At 37.3% G+C, this 20,973-nt stretch overlaps 1 long non-coding RNA gene and 2 pseudogenes across 1 annotated transcript; 1 reads left to right on the forward strand and 2 right to left on the reverse strand.

Moving 5' to 3' along the window:
• The window catches only part of LOC131768810 (uromodulin-like), a 233,972-nt pseudogene that overhangs the window by 156,871 nt on the left and 56,128 nt on the right, over positions 1–20,973 (reverse strand).
• On the forward strand, positions 88–4,147 carry LOC136281041 (uncharacterized). The gene is made up of 3 exons (XR_010717537.1): positions 88–231; positions 1,856–1,972; positions 2,178–4,147. It is a non-coding gene; the product is annotated as an uncharacterized lncRNA (long non-coding RNA).
• The window catches only part of LOC131784653 (tetratricopeptide repeat protein 28-like), an 84,945-nt pseudogene continuing 75,798 nt past the window's right edge, over positions 11,827–20,973 (reverse strand).

The following is a 20,973-nucleotide window of genomic DNA, read 5'->3' on the forward strand; positions in this document are numbered from 1 at the left end:
CACACCTCTTTATTACTCCAATTAGAGCTTGCGTGTAGCTTTCCCAGAATGCCCCTGCAATCGTAAATTAGTTCTTCTCTTAAAATTTCCATGTGAAACATAGATGCCCTGTTTTTCTCCTTCCAGTAGCCGTAAGAGTTCTATTTTGTATTCGAAATCTTGAGCTAGCCTTTCGTAGGGTGGAGTTTTTCTTGCAAGTCTTTACAACCGACTTCAACTCATTCAGAAGAGGTAAGTACAAAGAAGTTCGCAGCTTGATCAGCGAGGAGTCGTGTGAAAATTATTCCTTTGGTTGCTCTGGTCAGTTAGCCTCTTTTTTTTTTGTGACTGACGCGTATTGCTAAATACTGTTAACGACGATGACAAAAGTTGCTATTTAAATGATTTGCCTTTGATACCAATTTATATGTTAATTCCTGGAACTGTCGTTTAGTAATCCTTTCATGTTTTCGCGATCTATGGCCTCCAACAATTCGATGAGGAACAAAGTTATTGTGGAAACTGTGAGATAGCCGTTTTGAGGTGTGCAGTTGGGCAGTACAATGTACTACAGACACTGCCCCACAAGTAAGTGGCACCGATGCTTAAATCAGCCTACGTGGTGGAATGTCCATAGGCATTCTCCCTTGACATGTGTATGATGGTTGATGGCTTTCAATTCTATTGAGATTTGTCCAAGCTGGGCCTTCCAGGTTAAAGATTTAGAATAAGTGACTGAATTAGTTATTAATTGTTTACTCTAAGATTCCCACAATTCTGCAAAATGCTGGGTTTGGTGATAGGTTGTATCCACACTACTAGGAGCTAAACCATTTTTCAACAGTTAGGAAAATCAACTTTAATTTGCATTACTATATGTCAAGGTAATTTAGAGGTAAATACCAGCACTGATTTGGTTCTTACTTGTTTGGTACTTTTCCTTGTACACCATTTCCACTGAAATGATCATAACCCGTGTATTTTTGTTTTGAAAGGCACCAACTTTAAAATTAAAAAGTTTAGTTCAAGTGCAATACAATGAATCACTTGCTAACTTTGCTTGCTCGAGTTCTACTGAGGAATATTGGCCATCAGTTTTTTTGTAAGGAACTCAGGAAAATGTTCTCTAGTATGGCCCTCAGGCTTGGGAAGAAGTTATTATTTGTGGTTATAGCTGAATTCATCTGCTGCAATGACATTTATAAAATGATTGAGAGAAAGTTGATTTTATTTTAAAATTTTTAATAACAATTCAAGGTGACATGATGGGCATGGCCACCACATCCACTGCCCAGGCCAATGCCACCATGCCCCTCTCTTCCTCCTCTTTGGCCTCTCTCTCTGCTGTTGAAACATTTTTTTATTTCATTGAGAGAAAAGAAAAGAAAAAAATTAAAAGTTGTGATAAGACAATGCTCTTACAAGGAGATGTTATCCAACTGACAACTATACTCACAAGATTTAACTAATTAACCCTAATACCTAAGATCTCTATTTCTATTATCATAGATTTTTATCTTTTCTACAATGCTTGCATTCTGCAACTTTTGATGTAATTGGAAATAAAATAGTCCTTGTATATGTGTATGTATTGGAACCATTGTAATGAACCTTCAAGGGGTTTTTTGTTCGTTCTAGTGTGCCACGCTGAACAATACTTTAGACATGAATTTTTCTTCAAGCAATACCAGTCAGGACAATTGGTACAGAGAGCAAAGTCAGAAAAAGCAAACTATAAATGACCACATACATTTTATTAACTGCTTTTTATCTAAAAAAAGTAGTTGATGATGCCTTTTATTAATACAACAATTTCATTGTTTAGACTTACATAATTATATGTAGATGTCACTGACACATTGTCTTTAAATTCCAGTGCTAGCAACAGTTTTGATGTGCAGTATAATGTATATTGAAATGATCTGAAAGTACAATTTTGGAGGTACTTGTGTAATGGACACAATGCCACACATGTCTGATTCACACAGTTTCAGTGAGTATTAGTAGAATGCATTGTACACAAGTGTGATATATATAATTAATGCTCTGTTTGTTTTGTGTTGACAAAATTAAATACACATCTACAGAGTGCATAAATCTTGTCATTTAAAGATATTACAAATTTCTTTGATGCAAAATGCTGTATAAAATATTAATGTTGTATGAACTGATGGTGATTCTTGTCTCTTTGTTTCCAGATTGGTGCTAAAATATGCAAAAGGACTAGTATATCAGCTTGTAAGCATCATGCTCATAACTTTGTGTAAATTAGCTCAGGAAAGTGTTAAAATGGTATGTTTGAAGTAAAATATTGATTTGATGCAAAACACAATCAGTTATCTTTAGTTTTATGATTTCCTAAGGTTGACATCCATAAAGATGCATATTTATTATTGATTGTAACAATGCTTCAAATAGATGCCCAAAGTGGGTTCTTTCGCTGATGATATTTTTTGATAGACATACATTTTAATTCGCAGTCTTTATAACTTTTACAAAAAGGAACATTGAATATTGAAAGCCCTAATAATACCATCATCATACAGAAAAGAATTTGTGGTAGCTTAATTCTTTTTAACCATTTGTTAAATTAATGTAATTATAAGTTATTTAGGAGACAAACAGATCTAAAGGTAGGTAGTAGATATTAATAGATAATACGATATGCCACCTGAGTTGTATAGTAGCAACTATTACTGTAATCCATAATTCCCTTCAAAGTCCACAGTATTAACTCAAAAACTAATGACTTTGTATAAGGTAAGTTTTCTCTTGGGTATTTCTCTCATGATGGTGGAGTTCAGTTACATAGTCTCATATTAAATTAAATTTTAATGTCATGGTGTTGCAAGGACATACAAATGTAATTGGAAATGTAGATTTTTACTGTCAGACATGGCTGTTTACTAAGTATATTTTCTCTTACTGTTTCTAATGTCAATTACAAATCAATGAAAACAACAGGAACATCAATAGCCACAAACAAATTAAAATTAACTTGGTTAGAATCATTAACTGTAAAAGTGCTGGGACATTGAACTTTATCACATGGAAAGAAAAAGATCACATCACTCAAGAGAGAAATACTAACTAAAGATTCGGCCAAGTTATGCCTTCCAGTGCTTCTCTTCTGGTGTTGAGATAAGAATTTTTATCCAGTTTGGGACTGGCAGTCAGCAATTTTTGAAATTGCTTGTGTGCAGTGTGAACAATGACATTCTCCTCACCATACAAACATGTAGCATTCATAATTCTTTAGATGTCAGATTTTTCAAGGTTGGCTTTGGATGTTTATGTTTTTATGAGATATAGCTATAACATCTAGAAAATTTTCAACCCAAATGGAAAACAACAAAGAAATGGTCATTGTCCACTAATGTATCTAAAATTTAATGAGGTTTGAGAAAATCCTTTGTTTATTGGATCAATTTTAGAATCTGAGATTCATGTCATGATAGAGTTAAGTTTACAAGGTTCATTCTGAGATAATAATAATAATTATAATAACTTTATTTATATAGCGCTTGTATCCTCTGCGTAAGGCACTTTACAATAATACAAAATCATACATTAAAAATTTACAGATTTACAACCATATCCTACTATATGAAACTTAAACATAGCTAAAATTCAAATTGATTAAAAAAGAAGAACAAAACTGGAGCCAGCCAAAAAAATGATTGTCTGTTGTTTATATATTTAGTAAACAAGAACATCTTAAGTGCTCTTAAAAATTGAGATGGTGTTAGACTTCTGAATTTCATGTAATGTTTAAAAAACAAGCAGGAGTGTTTTATCGGGTTTAAAACCACGAGGCGTAGCCGAGTGGTTTTTGACCCGATAAAACACGTGCTGCGAGTTTTTTGAACGGCTTCAAAAACATTCTTGGAAAAGCGTGTGTTAAGAGAGTTCATAACAATTATGCTTTTGTGAACGTTAGAAATCAGCATACGAGAAAAACATTACAAAAACATTAGAGGTTAGCGAAAATGAGTTGGAGTCACTTCTGCCAACTGATCTTGAATTCGAAGTTTCGGATGATGTATTGTCTAATATGCCTTTACCAGATTACTGTACTAATGGAATAGAGAATTTTTCCAGATGTGTATTTCACAACTGTACTATTAATTTGGTGCAGAAGTAAATTTACTGTGTGAAATTTGTTGAAAGAACATTAAATATGTTCCCACCATTTGTGGTGTCAGTTTCTGTGTTGATAATTAATTAATATTCATAAGTCACGTGCAGTGTATTTATATCTCATAAAACACCGCATACTAATAAGGATGAGGTTTATCGATATAAAGTCACTGCACGTGATGTATTATCTACCATTTGATAGGTTAATGGGCTTATGAATTATTAATGAGTTTTTGAAAGGGTATTAAGTTCCATTCTCTTGGCGCATGAACAGCAAATGCTCTGTCTCTGTAGGTCTTAGTATACGATCTAGGTTGCATTAAAAGTTCATTACTAACAGACCTAGATGATCCAGTAGGAGAATGATAATGTAGTTTCTGAGCTAAATAGCTAGGTGATGCCCCATTCAATGATTTATTCACTAGAAACAGAATCTTGAAAATATTAAGGTAATTGATTGGTTGCCAGTGAAGCTCCTGCAAAATAGGTGTGATATGCTGAAACCTACTCATTTGACACACAACTCTAGCCACTGTGTTTTGTACTGATTGCAATCTTTGTAACTGATACTTGGGCAAGCCATATAATAATGCATTACAAAAGTCTAGTTTTGATGTGACAAATGCATGAACAGCAACCACTGCTGATTCTTTAGAGAGATACTTCCTAATTCTAGATAGGTTACTGAGATGATAAAATGATGATTTAGGATGAGACTACATGAGTGACTTTAGGCTTGGTGTTGACTTAATGTTATAAAGCAGGCTTGGATGGATTGGATGTTGCAATTTTATAGCTGCTCAATATGGTTTAAATCAACATTTTTCCAAAAATTCTCTCATATCACAGAATCTGCTTCTGTCTGAATTAAACTCCTTCAGCCAAAGACAATGATTTACCAAAAATGAAGCATGCATGCTGTTGGAAATACTGGCAGGTACATGCTCAAATACACGAACTTACGTAAAGATGTAACAATACATTCTGACCACCTAGGTCAATAAAAATGAAAAAATTTAGTAACCATGGTTATGGACACACCTTCGTCACACCTCTTTATTGCTCCAATCAGAGCTTGCGTGTAGCTTTCCCAGAATTCCCCTGCAATCGTAAAGCCATAAAGCCATTAGTTCATCTCGGGAGTTACTACACCACGGGCGACGAGCGGGGATAGAAAAAACGACCCAAATATGAGCGGTCAGCGGTGAAACAGCTTTTATAATTCATATAGAGACATATAATTTGTTGTTCCAGAGAAATCGTGTTGTAAAGCCGAAATGTTAACAGTTTACTTCACAGTTTAAGCAATTTTTCAAAAGTGTTGATTGAACTCATATCTTTTACTGCTTTAATAAACAATGGAGGCTTCGGAGAGGGAGTCAGTGGCATTTGGAAAGGCACCAAGAATAATTATATATATGGTTTGTTGCTAGCTGCGTGACGTGCGTGACGAAAAAAAAGTATCATGATTTCCGGTTGTCAAAAATGTCAATCAAATTTGGCAGGAACTTGGTTTTCGCACTGTAGTTTGCTTTTCCTGGAAGATTTTGCCATGGATGAAGACCAAAAGCCAACAATGTTGAGAGATTTAGAGATCGACTTTTTGAAAGAACATCTCAATGGCTTTTCTGTTGAAGGCAATTATTGTTTTGGATATTTCGAGGGAAACAGAGCAGAGATGGATGATCTGTTAGTTTCATTTCAGGCATTGAACTCCACCTGTTATGTACTTAAAGAAAGCCATTCAAAAGAGAAAAACCACAACAGATTTTCTCAAATAGGTATATAATCTCTCAGTGTTTTAAAGTGCACAGATCCCGGTTTTCTTTCCTGACTCTCCTAATTCAGGGATAATTTAATTGAGAAGAATCGCCGTCTTTCAGAGTTTATGGTAAATTTCTTCAAAGGCAGTCTTACGCGATTCGCGAGAAGCTGCGTCTGAACTACCTATTTATATTTCATTTTAGTTTCTTTGTGTTTGTTGTTATTGCTGTTGTTATTTTTTTTTTATTCATTTATCTCTAACTAAAAGGTCTATTTGGTTTAAAAACAGCGAACAGTGGCTTTGGCGATTTGATGCCTCCGTTGGTTAATAGAGCATTAAAAGTATTGTTCCAGTTAAAGCTTGAGGAAAATTGCTTAACTTTTTAAGTAGCGAAGTGTAACTTTTTTGGTAACATTTCGGCTTTACAACACGATTGTTTTCTGCAACTACAAAACGTACATTTAATTCTTCTTGGTACCTTTCGGATGCCACCGATGCCTTCATTGTTTATTAAAGCAGTAAAAGATATATGTACAATCAACACTTTTGAATTGCTTAACATTTTATTAAGCGAAGTAGACTGTTTACACTTCGGCTTTACAACACGATTGTTTCCTGATACTATAAATGATCTGTCTATATATGAAGTATGAAAGTTGTTTCACCGCTGACCACTCGTATTTGGGTCGTTTTTTCTATCCCGGGTCGTTTTTTCTATCCCCGCTCGTCGCCCGTGATGTAGTAACTCCCGTTTTCTCTTCATCAAATTTTTTTGTGAAACGCAAAAGTTTGTTTCTCTCCTTTCGATAACCGTGGAAGTTCTATTTTGTATTCGAGAGCTTGAGCTAGCCTTTCGCAGGGTGAAGTTTTTCTTGCAAGTCTTTACGACTGACTTTAACTCATTCAGAAGAGGTAAGTACAAAGTAATTCGCAGCTTGGTCAGCGAGGAGTTGTACAAAAATTATTCCTTTCGTTGCACTGGTCAGTTAGCCTCTCTTCCTTTTTTTTGTTACTGACGCGTATTAATAAAGACTGTTAGCGACGATGTCAAAATACCTTATTTAAATGATTTTCCTTTGATACTAATTGGTATGTTAATTCTTGGAACTGTCTTTTAGTAATCGTTCCATGTTTTCGCTCTCTAGGGCTTTCAACAATTCAGTAAGGAACAAAGTTATTGTGGAAACTGAGATAGCTGGTTTGAGGGGTGCTGTTGGGCAGTACAATGTAATACAAACGCTACTTTACAAGTCAGTGGCACCGATGCATAAATCAGCCCATGTGGTGGAATGTCCACCATAGTTAGGAAAATTAACTTTAATTCGCATTACTATATGGCAAGGTAGTCTTGAGGTAAATACCAGCACTGATTTGGTTCTTACTTGTTCAGTACTTTTCCATGCAGACCGTTTCCACTGATACGATCATAACCCATGTATTTTTGTTTTTAAAGGTACCAAACTTAAAATTAAAAAGTTCAGTCCAAGTGCAATATAATGAATCACTTGCTAACTTTGCTTGCTCAAGTTCTACTGAGGAATATTGGCCGTCAGTTGTTTTTGTAAGGGCCTCAGTAAAATATTCTCTTGTATGGCCCTCAGGTTGGTTAGAAGTTATGATTTGCAGTTATAGGGGAATTCATCTGCTGCGATGACAGTTAAAATGAACAAGAGACAGTTGATTTCATTTTGATATTTTAAAAAAAAATTTAAGGTGATGTTGTGGGCATGGCCCTCAGGGGGAGGGGAGAGGCATACTCCTTGTAGGAGTGGCCTCTCCCTCTGCAGTTGAAACATTTTTATTTCTTTGAGAGAAAATTAAAAGGAAAAAAACAATTAAAAATTGTGATAACTGAAGGCTCTTACAAGGAGATGATACCCAACTGACAACTATACTTGCAAGATCTAAATTTATAACCCTATAACCCTCAAATCCCTGTTGGTAATATCATAGACCTTTACCTTTCTTACAATGCCTGCATACTGCAGCTTTTGTTGGAATTGAAATAAAATAGTCTTCTTATATGTGTTATGTGTGTATCTATTGGAAACGGCTGCAATGGACCTTCAAGGGGTTTTTATTTGATCTATATTTAATTTCAATTTCTTTTTCAACAGTCAAAAATAATCATAAAGTATTACCGTTCTTTTTCTTCTCTTTTCAATATTTAAGAAATGCTCTTAATCCTCTATTCTAGAATTATTGAGAAATGGAATTTACTTGAATACAAATAGGGATTTACACTGTTTAGAAGTATCATTCGTGGCTCTAACTGAACGAACAATGTATTTTCACAGTTGTTAGCTCCCATCTCTGTTGGACAGTAAGATGCAAACTTAGTTTGTTTGAAATGAAAACATCATACCATGGAGAGAGCTTGAACAATTTTATCCACTTGTTGCATTGATGAAGAAAACTCATTAGCTCACTGCACTCACCCATTTATTTATTTCTTTGTTAATGAAATTAAACTCATTTGTGCACACTTTCCATGGAATAATCTCTATTTGTTACTGATTGAAAAATATTTCTTGGGCCCCATATTGTTCTTAAAGTTGATTCCTTTCTTTGTGAGCATTACAAATTTAAGATTTTCTGAATTCTGTGGAAAATGACATTTAAAACAAATGTTAGCCAAGGTTATTGAAATGTCAGTTTACAATTTACTTTACCATTCCACTTCTTCCACCCCTTCGCTTTTCTATAATTTTTCTTGTCCACATCTCTTTTAAGAAAAAAGAATCCTCCAAACTCAAGTGCACCAGTGGTTCATTCTTCAGAATGTCAGGGGTTATTCCAGTCAATAGAAACAAAGAATTCTTGCTTTCTTTAAGCTTCTCAATATTGGCAAGTATTTTAGCATAGTTTTAAAAAAGAAACAACTTGGCAATGATTTTTGGTTGAGCATCAGAACAATCTTAAGCATATTCTCAGTGCTACTAAAGAATAAACTGCAGGGTTGTCAGTTGAGTGATCAGTCAACTCTCTGATCCTGGGAGTGACAAGGTGGCACCATGATATAATGTAGTTGGCTGTTAGAGGAGACAATCTGGAACAAATTTGAACATGGTGATTTTTTACTTGTCATGGACAGCACTATTTATAGTTTTGATTGAGCCTTAAATAATCCAATATCACCAGCGTTTGGCGACTCGACTTTGGTCTTGATTTTGGTTTGAAAATTACAAATGAAAAATAGAAACAAACAAATGTACACTTCAAGTTTAGAGAGCATCACAGTCCCAATATTGTTTCGAATTTATTTCTTTGAATTTTTTTGTGTATTTTCATTTTCAGTAAATCAAACTAAGGGCAAAAGGATGCCCATTGCCAAATTTTCAACTCAGCAGAAGACAATTCTTGAATAGTTTAGGTTACTCTCTGTAATCCCAAAGGGCAGCAGCAAACACATTTAATTCTTTATATTCACACCACCACTTCTTAAAGGGCTGGCAGAAAAATAAAAAGTATTTGGTTGTTGAGTTCTAGACTTCTCTTTTCAGGCTACATTCGGAGTATCCCTTTGAATAGAGCTCTTAGGGTCTACCAGAAATATTACAGGAGATTACACCACCATAATGTGCTCTAACAGCTGACATGCAGCTGATCTCTGGTGGCACTTTCATCACACCTTTATCACACTGTGATTATTTGATAAGCTGTCATTACAAACATTTTGACTTGACCATCGATTTTTTTCTGATCACTTGAGTTTTTTTTTTCTTATTAGTTCCTGCACCAAACACCCCATTCTACACTTAATTTATTCATAAGTTGCAGCATGCCAGAGAAAAAACAAATCAAAACAAGACCAACATTAAAAAAAGAATCTGAAGATGAATTCGTCCTGAAGAATTCATTCAAAGCAAATAGATGTGATCGCTATTTTATCGAAGGGAAAAGCTTTTGCAAATCGGGAGTATTATGTAGTATGCGCTATTAAGTAAATTAGCAAACCAAACCTCACGCGCCTTTGATATTAGTCTTTCATTTTAGGTTTAACATAACTTTCAAATTAGGCAATTTTTCAGGGGTAAGATCATTACGAGCAATGCTCAGAAAAAGAATTGCAGGTGTAGTTTTTCTTAACACTCTGGTCATTTTGGGTTTTTTTCCCTTCATCAAATCAAAAGCACTTCAGGGAATCAAGCATAAAACACCTAAGAACTTTTCACCGAAAAGGCAACGATTACCAAATGTTCAGGGGCAAATCCAGCATCAGTTACTCGGAGGTGGATAGCAAATGATACTCGGCGTTTGAGTAGCCAATCAGGACGCACATTCATCTTTTTGTGCTATATTGTCTCATTATTTTAATGCATGCTGAAATAGCTATTCGCCTCAGCTCACTAAATATCCAGCACTACCCACTGACACCGACGTGAATAGTTGTTAATTATTCAACGTTTCTCAGCACTGAACATAATTATGGGAAACACATATTGCCAACCGTTAAGAAGCCTTTTGGTTGGGGGCTAGCTGAACTATCAAACAAAGTGACCTGCAACTGTAAACTCACACTTGTTTAATTGCTTGAATCGTAGCTCAACTTGTTAGGCTTAACTTGACAACTTAACTGTTCAGCTGGTAACTGTTCCCCAGCCTGCGAGGTTGTTCTCACGTACTTTTAAAGTGACCGGGCTAGAACTGACAGGAGATTGACAGTCGTCATCAAATTATCAACTGTTCTTAATTTGTGCTTACGTAATGCCTTGCATAGTAGGTCGTAACCAAACTGCGCTCCTGCAAAGAGATGATGAGCATACGGACCTAAGATCAGATGCACATGGTCATAGCATTTTCCATGTTAAAATTTTTGTTGTCCTTTGCGGGTTTCCTGGCCAAAATAATCCAGCGTGAGCAATATAAAAATTATTAGATATAACTTTAACGAAATTCATTAATTGTAACATTAATATGTTTACAGTAACACAGTTTAATCCTTTCACTCCCAAGATCTCGTCAGAAATTTCCTTACTCTCAGTCCTTCAATTCTTAGAATGTTACTTTTAGAGAATTTGGTATTGGATCAATTAATAATCCCGTTATTGATATTTTTCTTTAAACTCATTACTTGTCTGCTTAAAATTGTATTGATATTGAAGGAGAAATTCTGTTTTGGTCACTCATGGGAGTCAAAGGGCTAAATTTAAATGCAACAAGAGTAATCAATTTGTATTTGGAGAAGGTCCTACCGATGGTAGTGCCTACTTTCCATAAATTAACTGGAAACTAGTTAGTAATTCAGTCACACTGGTGGAATAACATTTTCTAAGCTGTGAAAAATAGCCACGAATATTATTAGCTGAAGAACATTGGTTTGGCATGGCTTCAGCACAAGTGGAAAAAAAAAAAATAAAAACATCAGGTCATGGCGCTAAATCAGTGATTCTAGAAATTCCAGGAAGCAATAGATTGTGAAAGACTAGTATTAGGTCAAAACGGTGAAGACCGAAAATAATGACTCGGCTTCTTAGTTGAAAGCACCTCCAAGAAGGGAAGATTATACTATAAAAACAAATCAGTTTTAGCATATCTATGAATTCGAAGACGGTAATTTCCGTTTGCGCTAAAACCATACCAGAAACTGATCTCCAAATTACTGCATTTAAATAAGTCATTCCACGCGTATATGCCTAAAAGCCAATCTTGAATTCAAAGCACTTCGTGAGGTACAATACTTATACATTTGCGCGCTAACAATACTTATACATTTGCGCGCTAAAATAAACACGAGCAATCATTCAACTACTTGTTTGATATCAACAGTCACCTTATACAGCACCTGCCTATGAAAACGGTGTACGAGAATAATTCTTAATAAAGAAACCACAACTTTTAGTTTGCAAGACATGTTTCGACATTCTTATGTCATCTTCAGTTGTAAATGCGATTTTAACGGTTGAAGATGACATAAGAATGTCGAAACATGTCTTGCAAACTAAAAGTTGTGGTTTCTTTATTAAGAATTATTGCCACTCTGCTGTCTTTACGTCCTTTTGTGTACGAGAATATTTTAAGTGAACTTAAACAACTTCAAAAACAAAATATCAATCCAATTAAATTATAATAAGCTAACTCAAATTAGTTCAACAGAGCCCGTGATCTTATTCTTTAACACTATGCAAAGTTAGCTCCCCATTCTTGCTTTTGAACCCGCTGAGCTGCAACATCTGCGCGGAAGGAGAATCTTTCAAAGTTACTTATTATTTCTGAGTGAAAAATGTTAACTAATATTTCCCTGCCCCGATCTAGGACGGTTCTCTTTCTGTATCGAACAGGACACCGAAACTAACCACACTCAAGGCCTACAGTGGTTTCACAGGTCTCCTTACTGAAAATGTGACATCTCAAAACTACGCATGCTTCTTACAGAGACTTGAGTATAATTAAAAAGAGCTAGGCTCTTTACCCAAATTGGTAAATGAAATTCCATCAAGTCTATTACCGCAACTAAAGGGCTCTAAAAAAAGATTACTTGGTGAGGGGGCCCCCTACTCCGCCGCCTGTGTAGTGTCCATATTTTTTAAACTCAAAACTCGTGTCTTACTTGTTCTTCAATTTAATACCAATATATTTGTTCATTTAAATCGTGTATATGGGCGCTATCAAGTCGATTTACAAATTCGATAAGTTACAACATATAAAGTCAAACCAGTGACTATGGTTTGTTACGATTCGGGATACGGTGGGCGGATATAAAAAAGTTTCCGCCGACTAACATTTTTTTTTCGCTACGCAAAGAGAGCCAGATTATTTCCAAACTCCCAAATTTTGATTCATTTCATGCTGTTTGAAATATAAGACAGTACCGTCTATCCCATTGAAAGGGTTTGTCATAACAAGACCCATTCCATTTACGGCCAATTACGATTCTAGATTGCGTTCATCTTCTTCGAGCGGCAACCATCTATGCATAGAAAAAGAACATCACCATTAAAAACTTCATGTATTTTGACAAATAAAGGAAATCATGATACAGTTTGTTTAAAAACTCTGACTGTCCTCTTTACTTTTTTCTTGTTAAATTAATTTTTTTCGGTTGGCTCAAGTACTTTTCGTGGAGCATAAACAGTAGCTAGGAAAGTCAACAATTGCCATCCACAATGTGTCTAAAGCTTCTAACAGACTACGTTGTGTTATCTTCTTGACGGAAGCATGATGTAAAGAATACAGTACAAATCACAGTTATAACCTTATTAGAGATAGTCATGTGAGTTTTCTGCGTTCGCCAACGCCAACTCCTTTGAAATTGCGGATTTAGTTCTAGAGGAAAGTCAAATAATGGCGGCCGCGAAATCTCGCACATATGATTTCTGTTGCTCGAAACGGATTGAAATTTGGTAAGGTTCGTGAGAGAGCCATATTGCGGCCGAAAATGCAAATGAATGGAGTGTGCAAAACTTGACGTCAAGAGGCACTTTAAGATTTTTAAGAACATTAAAAGGAAAATATGAAAATAAGTTATATTTACATTGAGCAGCAACTAAACTGAATTAGTTCCATTTAACTCCAGAGCGACATCGTCCCCAATGAGAACAAATGGTGCCCAGTACTTTACTTCCCTGAACTCCCCAGACTCTCTCATACATTTCATGGCTTGGTTAAGAGCTTCACTGACCCTCCTTCCTTTCACTAGTTCTTTATAGAAATGTTTCATAAACTGGAAAGTAGCCTCGTCATCAATCCCCCAGAGGGACACCAAAACGGAACGAGCCCCAGCACCTAAGAATGCTCGAGCAATGCCAACCACCCCCTCAGCCTTTATTTGCCCATGAGCACTATGACAACAACTCAACACAACCAACCTTGCCCGCAGCTTAGCTTCTAACACATCTTTCATCGTCAACAAAAAGTCTTTCTCCTCAAGATGAAGGGATTTCCCAGCTGGGTTTGGGGCCAAAATAATTTCTCCTGTTTCCATTCCGCCATGGGCGGCGATGTGCACCAAAGCAACCGTAGATAGTTGCTTTAAGACTTCTCCTTTAGACGCCTTCTCTCCAATGAGGGGAACTGTTCCTAGGATTCTCCCAATCATCTCTACTTCTTTCTTTGCATATGGCAGCCGACAATACTTTGTTCCTTTATAGACAATTCCATTTAGGTACGGATCTCCCACTAGAAGTGCGCCTTTCGTATTGTGGAAGTCAGCTGGACAATCAGTAACTAATTTCAAAGTAGTCAAGGACGGAATCAATCTGATTCTTAAGGAATCGCACAGATACTCCTGCTCTGGGTTAATCAGTGCTGCATAGGGTATCAAACACAATGAACCCTCCGGAACGAGAATGAGGTCATCTCCATGGACCAGGTCAGCAATAGGAGCAATTATAAGGTCAAAAAACCTCTTTAAACTCTCCTTTGATGAAACAGGCTGAGAAACACTGCAAGAGGCCTTTTCAGTCATGCACTCCCCCTCCCGCAACTGAACAAGCGAGCGATTTTCAATTTAGACGCCAGCACGTACACCAATTTCGTTCAAGGCAGTACTGTGTAGAGTCGTAAGGAAAGCTCTCACATCTTCTTCTGAAATATCTCCTACCTTTCTTCTCCTCAAGGTGACTTCTTCATCCTTTCTTATAACCCAGAAAATGATCTCTTGTTTATCAAGAGCTATGAAAACTATTGTTAAAGGATTGGATCTAAAAGAGGAGCCACTTGACTTTCCTGAGGAATGAGACTGAGAGTATACCTCTTGACACCCATAATTTTCTTCCATGAGATCTTTTAAAGCCTGTGCCCGTCCACCCTCAGCAACTCGCAAGGCATCACGAACTTCACCTTGTCTTAGATGGAGACGCCACAAATTATTGTATACACTATTATACGTATCGCGGTAGCTAATTTTCCACTCGTCTTTAAACCGGAGATGAGCCCTAATTTCATTGAGCTTTGACAAACTGGAAATAAAGCATTCAAGGGCATTCGAAAACGATCCTCGATCTTTAGACGTATCATTAAGTAGAAAGTACGCATGGCCAAGATTTCCATAAGCCCGTCCTTCTCCAGCTTTATCCCCCACCTCTTTTGCAATTTGTAGGTGACACTCATGGTACTCGATTGCCTTATGAAAATCGCCTAAGCTGAGATAGGCATTGCCAAGATTTCCATAAGCCCGTCCTTCTCCAGCTTTATCTCCCACCTCTTTTGCAATTTGTAGACGACGCTCATGGTACTCGATTGCCTTATGAAAATCGCCTAAGCTGAGAGAGGTATTGCCAAGATTTCCATAAGCCCGTCCTTCTCCAGCTTTATCCCCCACCTCTTTTGCAATTTGTAGACGACGCTCATGGTACTCGATTGCCTTATGAAAATCGCCTAAGCTGTCATAGGCATTGCCAAGATTTCCATAAGCCCCTCCTTCTCCAGCTTTATCTCCCACCTCTTTTGCAATTTGTAGGTGACACTCATGGTACTCGATTGCCTTATGAAAATCGCCTAAGCTGTGATAGGCATTGCCAAGATTTCCATAAGCCCGTCCTTCTCCAGCTTTATCTCCCACTTCTTTTGCAATTTGTAGGTGACACTCATGGTACTCGATTGCCTTATGAAAATCGCCTAAGCTGCGATAGGCATTGCCAAGATTTCCATAAGCCCGTCCTTCTCCAGCTTTATCCCCCACCTCTTTTGCAATTTGTAGGTGACACTCATGGTACTCGATTGCCTTATGAAAATCGCCTAAGCTGTCATAGGCATTGCCAAGATTTCCATAAGCCCCTCCTTCTCCAGCTTTATCCCCCACCTCTTTTGCAATTTGTAGACGACGCTCATGGTACTCGATTGCCTTATGAAAATCGCCTAAGCTGTCATAGGCATTGCCAAGATTTCCATAAGCCCGTCCTTCTCCAGCTTTATCCCCCACCTCTTTTGCAATTTGTAGACGACGCTCATGGTACTCGATTGCCTTATGAAAATCGCCTAAGCTGCGATAGGCATTGCCAAGATTTCCATAAGCCCCTCCTTCTCCAGCTTTATCCCCCACCTCTTTTGCAATTTGTAGGTCACACTCATGGTACTCGATTGCCTTATGAAAATCGCCTAAGCTGTCATAGGCATTGCCAAGATTTCCATAAGCCCCTCCTTCTCCAGCTTTATCTCCCACTTCTTTTGCAATTTGTAGGTGACACTCATGGTACTCGATTGCCTTATGAAAATCGCCTAAGCTGAGATAGGCATTGCCAAGATTTCCATAAGCCCGTCCTTCTCCAGCTTTATCCCCCACCTCTTTTGCAATTTGTAGGTGACACTCATGGTACTCGATTGCCTTATGAAAATCGCCTAAGCTGTGATAGGCATTGCCAAGATTTCCATAAGCCCCTCCTTCTCCAGCCTTATCCCCCACCTCTTTTGCAATTTGTAGGTCACACTCATGGTACTCGATTGCCTTATGAAAATCGCCTAAGCTGTCATAGGCATTGCCAAGATTTCCATAAGTCCGTCCTTCTCCAGCTTTATCCCCCACCCCTTTTGCAATTTGTAGACGACGCTCATGGTACTCGATTGCCTTATGAAAATCGCTTAACCTGTGATAGGCAATGCCAAGATTTCCATAAGCCCGTCCTTCTCCAGCTTTATCCCCCACTTCTTTTGCAATTTGTAGGTCACGCTCATGGTGTTCGATTGTCTTATGAAAATCGCATAGGTTATCAAAGGTAATGCCAAGATTTCCAAAAGGTTGTCTTTCGCCAGCTTTGTCGTTCGCCTTTAACTTTTCGGTACTTTGTAAATTTTCACCTACCCACCAATATGAAAAAAGATACTTTTTTCAGAGGAAATTAGAATTAATATAGTGATCATTAACGGACAAAAAGTTTCTTTCATCATTTGAAATTAAGATTTTCATTTGCTTTCAACTTTCCAATTTGAATTCTATTCAAATATCCCTACAATGAAATGTAGATTTTTTTTTATTTAAGCAGTGGTTTAATAGGAAACCTAAGAAATGTGTTTGTAGCTTGATAAATTGTACTGAGTCTGAACCCGGATGAATTTTATTGCAAAAGCTTTTCCAGTCCTTACCCAAGATTTATCCTGCAAATATCGAAAAAAAAACCAGATCATCTTATCGGGATATCCTTCTCTTCAAGTTGTCTTAAGGCTGGTCTACATTAGCAACGGAATCGCAGTCCCAGTCGGAGTCGTTGGAGCACTTCCGACTGAGTGAAAACTAAAAATCGGTGTCATGAGCGGAGTCATAAGCTCAACAGAATCAAAGTACAGGATCAGAGTCGGAAAAATGAGAATGTTTTCGTCCGATTCCGCTTTGAACCGTGAAAAGTCAATTGTTGGAGTTGAAAACAGAACTGGAAGATCAAACAAGTTTGATTTCAGCTTGATCGTACTGCTCTGCATTTCTCAATAACGACTTCGACTCCGTTGTAGATGAAGACCAGCCTTTAGGTTATGCCTTATTATCGGCCGTTAAGCTATGCTCACGGGATATTTATATTGAAGTGAAAAACTTATATTAAAATCGCCCGTCACAGTTGGAAGATCATTCTTAAGAAATGTTTCGCCCCCCCTTCCTACATTCCACAGAGCACCATAACCTAAACAAACATATCCTAACATAGGTCTCAATAGACCCGAAGGCCTTCAATAGGTTGAAATGATGAAGGCAGTGAGAAACAGAAGGCGGTCAGGTCATCGTGGAGGTGCAACACTTGGATCGTTTTCCTTGGAATACTGCACGAACCTTAACGCAACTTCTAACAGGGAATAGGTTCATTTATCTTCTACCCCATTCACATCAACAAAACATGTTCAGTTAAACTTTATTTTATCTAATTCGTTGCAAACGGATATACGTAAAAAAAATTAAACAAATGAATTCAAATTTAATCTTTATAAAAAAAATGAGTGTTTTCAAGTATTTTCAATTCCTCCGCCCTTATAAAGGACTAAAAGCATTCGTTTAAATGTGTGAAATGAATTCATATTTTTAGTTTCCGTTGACAATTCGTTCAAGTGTACCAGAGTAAAAGAGATATTTTAAAAAGTTTTGACCGATGCATCCGGCTGGTGACCATAAGATTCATGTTTCCATTTCGAAAATTACAGATTTAAGTTCATTTCACAAATTACAGATTTTAACTTCATTTCGTTTCGCAAACTATAGTGTGCCCCCGCTACGAATCATCAAGACATAAAACAACGGTTAAATGATGACATCACAACAAATAAGGCAAGGCTGCATGCGGACGCCGGACGAGAGCTCTGGATTGTTAGAAAAGTGATACGTCCGGGCAATACATCTTTTGGTACTAGGAATTTGCTTTCACTTATTTGTAATGTCTCCTTTAACAGTTTTTACAGTCTTTGGCAGAAGATGCTTGCTGGATCTGCCTCATTTCTACAGCTTTCTTGTTTAAATCAAACAGTTTTGCTTTTTTTCTCCTATGCCGCCATTACTTATCTGAATGCCTCTCTCCCACAAATAATTTTTCATTCTCCCACGCTGAATTTTCGAGAAATTTCACCATAGCACTTATTTGATCTTAATTCTTTCAGGTTAATTTCTACCTTCAGAGGCCAGAAAAGTCGTTTTTTCTTTTATTTGACTCAACTGACTTCAAACATTGCATCTAACGTTTCCGAGAAAAAAGGTTTTCAAATCTCCAAAAGCACCCGAGTTATTTAGGAAAAGGTAATTTGGAATAAAAGTTAATGAATCAGGAAGGTGTTATAATCTCATACCTGGGCGACTCTCCTAAGAGAATTTTCGCGGCAATCGCTCATCTCTTTTTCATTTTATTTGCACATTTTGTTTACATCGCGCACTTGACAAAATTCACAAAAGAAAGCTCGTTGCTTATGGAAAAATCTTTGCTCATGGAAATATCAAAAGCAGAAGAAAATCCCTGGTTAAAAAAAAAGAAACAGAAAAACAGGCCCTAAGAGGAAATAAAGAGTACCATTCTGTCAAGAAAAGAAAAAAAATCTTCAGTGAAAGCGACTGGTAGTGGCGAAGCTCCACGCTGGCGTCCAGATCTTGAACAAAGGAGTCGCGTCAAAACAAAATTTGCTATACATAAATTTCAAATCGAGGTTTCCTGCTACACATGCAAGTAACCGGCCTTGATACATTCACATTAACAGTCGCTTTGAATCGTAATTTTGAAAGCTGTCTATCGATTCGTTCTCTTGGTTCTCAGCACAATTTCCGGTTTCTCCATTTTAGCGTGGGGCTTTTTTTTTTTGCCTTTGAGAACTTTGCCCATTCTTGTGCCAGCCTCCTCACTGCTCAAATGAAGGTATTTAGTGACCAATTTTCGTCAAATTTCGCCGCAACATTCCAGGAATACTGAAAAATGAAAGTGTGTCGGAAAATTTTGATATGTGAAATATTTTTCCCGTGGCGTCCCATGCTAAGCGTCGAAAAAACCTGGAACAGATCACGAATCGGATCACGGATCGGATGACAGATCACGGATCGGATCACAGAGCACAGATCGGATCATGTTAATTGACACTCGAAATTTTGCGTGCAAAGCCAAAATAAAGTCTGCGTGACATAATGGAGTGCAGACCCCAATGGGAGGTTTTTTTTTTTTTTTTTGTCCCAAAACCCCATGTAGTTACTTTCACGGCTGTGCACAGAGAGGAGTGTTGTGTAGTGCTACCATGGACGAAGGCAACCGAGAGGTACGTATCCTTCATGAGACAGTTATTATCATTATTTTTTTTCATATCATCTCACATGCTACTTTTCCTTTATTGTATATCATTTAGCACACGCGAGAGAAGAGGCAAATAAGGAGGTGAGGAGTAGGACTGTTTTAGATAAGACTACCTGTGAGAGACTGCACGATAAGTTAATTGTTCTTAATTTGATTGACATTTACAAGCGATTTTGTTTCTCTATACATGATCAAACAAGCATGTATGCGGCACGTGTTTCATCGACCCATATATGGCGTTGATCCATAGGATTAGCGCGGTTCTTTTGTTTCGCTCCATTTTCGGCGAACCATCGAGTTTGAATTTGAGTTAGAATCAAGTTGGACTTCGAGTTAAACTTTAGTTTGGATTACGAGTTTAACTTCGAGCTGATCTTCTTTTTTACGAAAAAAAATACCTCTTAGGGCCGAAGGAATAATTATTTGTCCCCGATCAGGGCGTTACTAAAATTAACCTTACACCATGGAAACTCCAAGATCAGACCACCGAGAAACTTTAGACCCTTCATTTCATCTTTGTGCGATTTCAAATTTAGTGTGCTCAACGATTCAAAGCGCGATATACAGTATGGCTATTATTTACATCTTTTCCGTGCGAGTTAGCTTCGGTATATTCTCGAAGAAAGAAATGAGGATCTCCCGCCAGTCCAAATTCGCTGACGGATTTGAACCCCCCTCTGCGGATTTGGACCCCCAACAAAACTGACTGAAAACATTATCCTTAACGTTCTAATAGAAGTTGATAAGACTTAACGTTCCAGTACATACTAAAGTACGTTTTTAATTCAAAAATTGCGCATTGATGTTACCTTGTTCTTAGCATCCCGTCACGACTTAGGATTCTAGTGAACCCGAACAAATAGAAACGAGCTATGAAACTTGAGAACGTCTGATTTTTCGTAATGCTTTTGAAAAAGGTGTGAAACATGGAATGATAGATATGCAAGTATGAAACGTGTGAAAGCTTTATTTATCTTCACATCAGTGGAATCCCGATTGCTCGGCTGCTCGATTTGTTTAGACACTGTTGAATGCTATTAAATTAGAAAATCAGACTGAGTTAGTATTGCGACTGGACGCAAAAGTCTTCACTATTGTTATGACTTTTCGTGTCAATGTTGATTCGCATCAGAAGATGCAAGGATTTATTGTAACAATTTCAGCAGTTCGAATGAAGTAGTTTGCTCGCGTTTAGTTGTTGAGTAAACTGTACGACTCGCTATAAATAAATGCGGTAAAATTGGAGCGAAATGGCTGTTCTTCTTTATCTTTATTGACCAATGCTGTGTTGTGTCGGAGAAGAACATTGATAACCAGAATTTCAATAGAATTAGTTACCAAATATGATACAAATGATGCTTAAAAGGAGCGTTTGGTAGAGGGGTCCGAATCTGCGAAATGGTGTCCAAA

The sequence above is a fragment of the Pocillopora verrucosa genome, chromosome 5, assembly GCF_036669915.1.
Source record: "Pocillopora verrucosa isolate sample1 chromosome 5, ASM3666991v2, whole genome shotgun sequence".
NCBI lineage: Eukaryota > Metazoa > Cnidaria > Anthozoa > Scleractinia > Pocilloporidae > Pocillopora > Pocillopora verrucosa.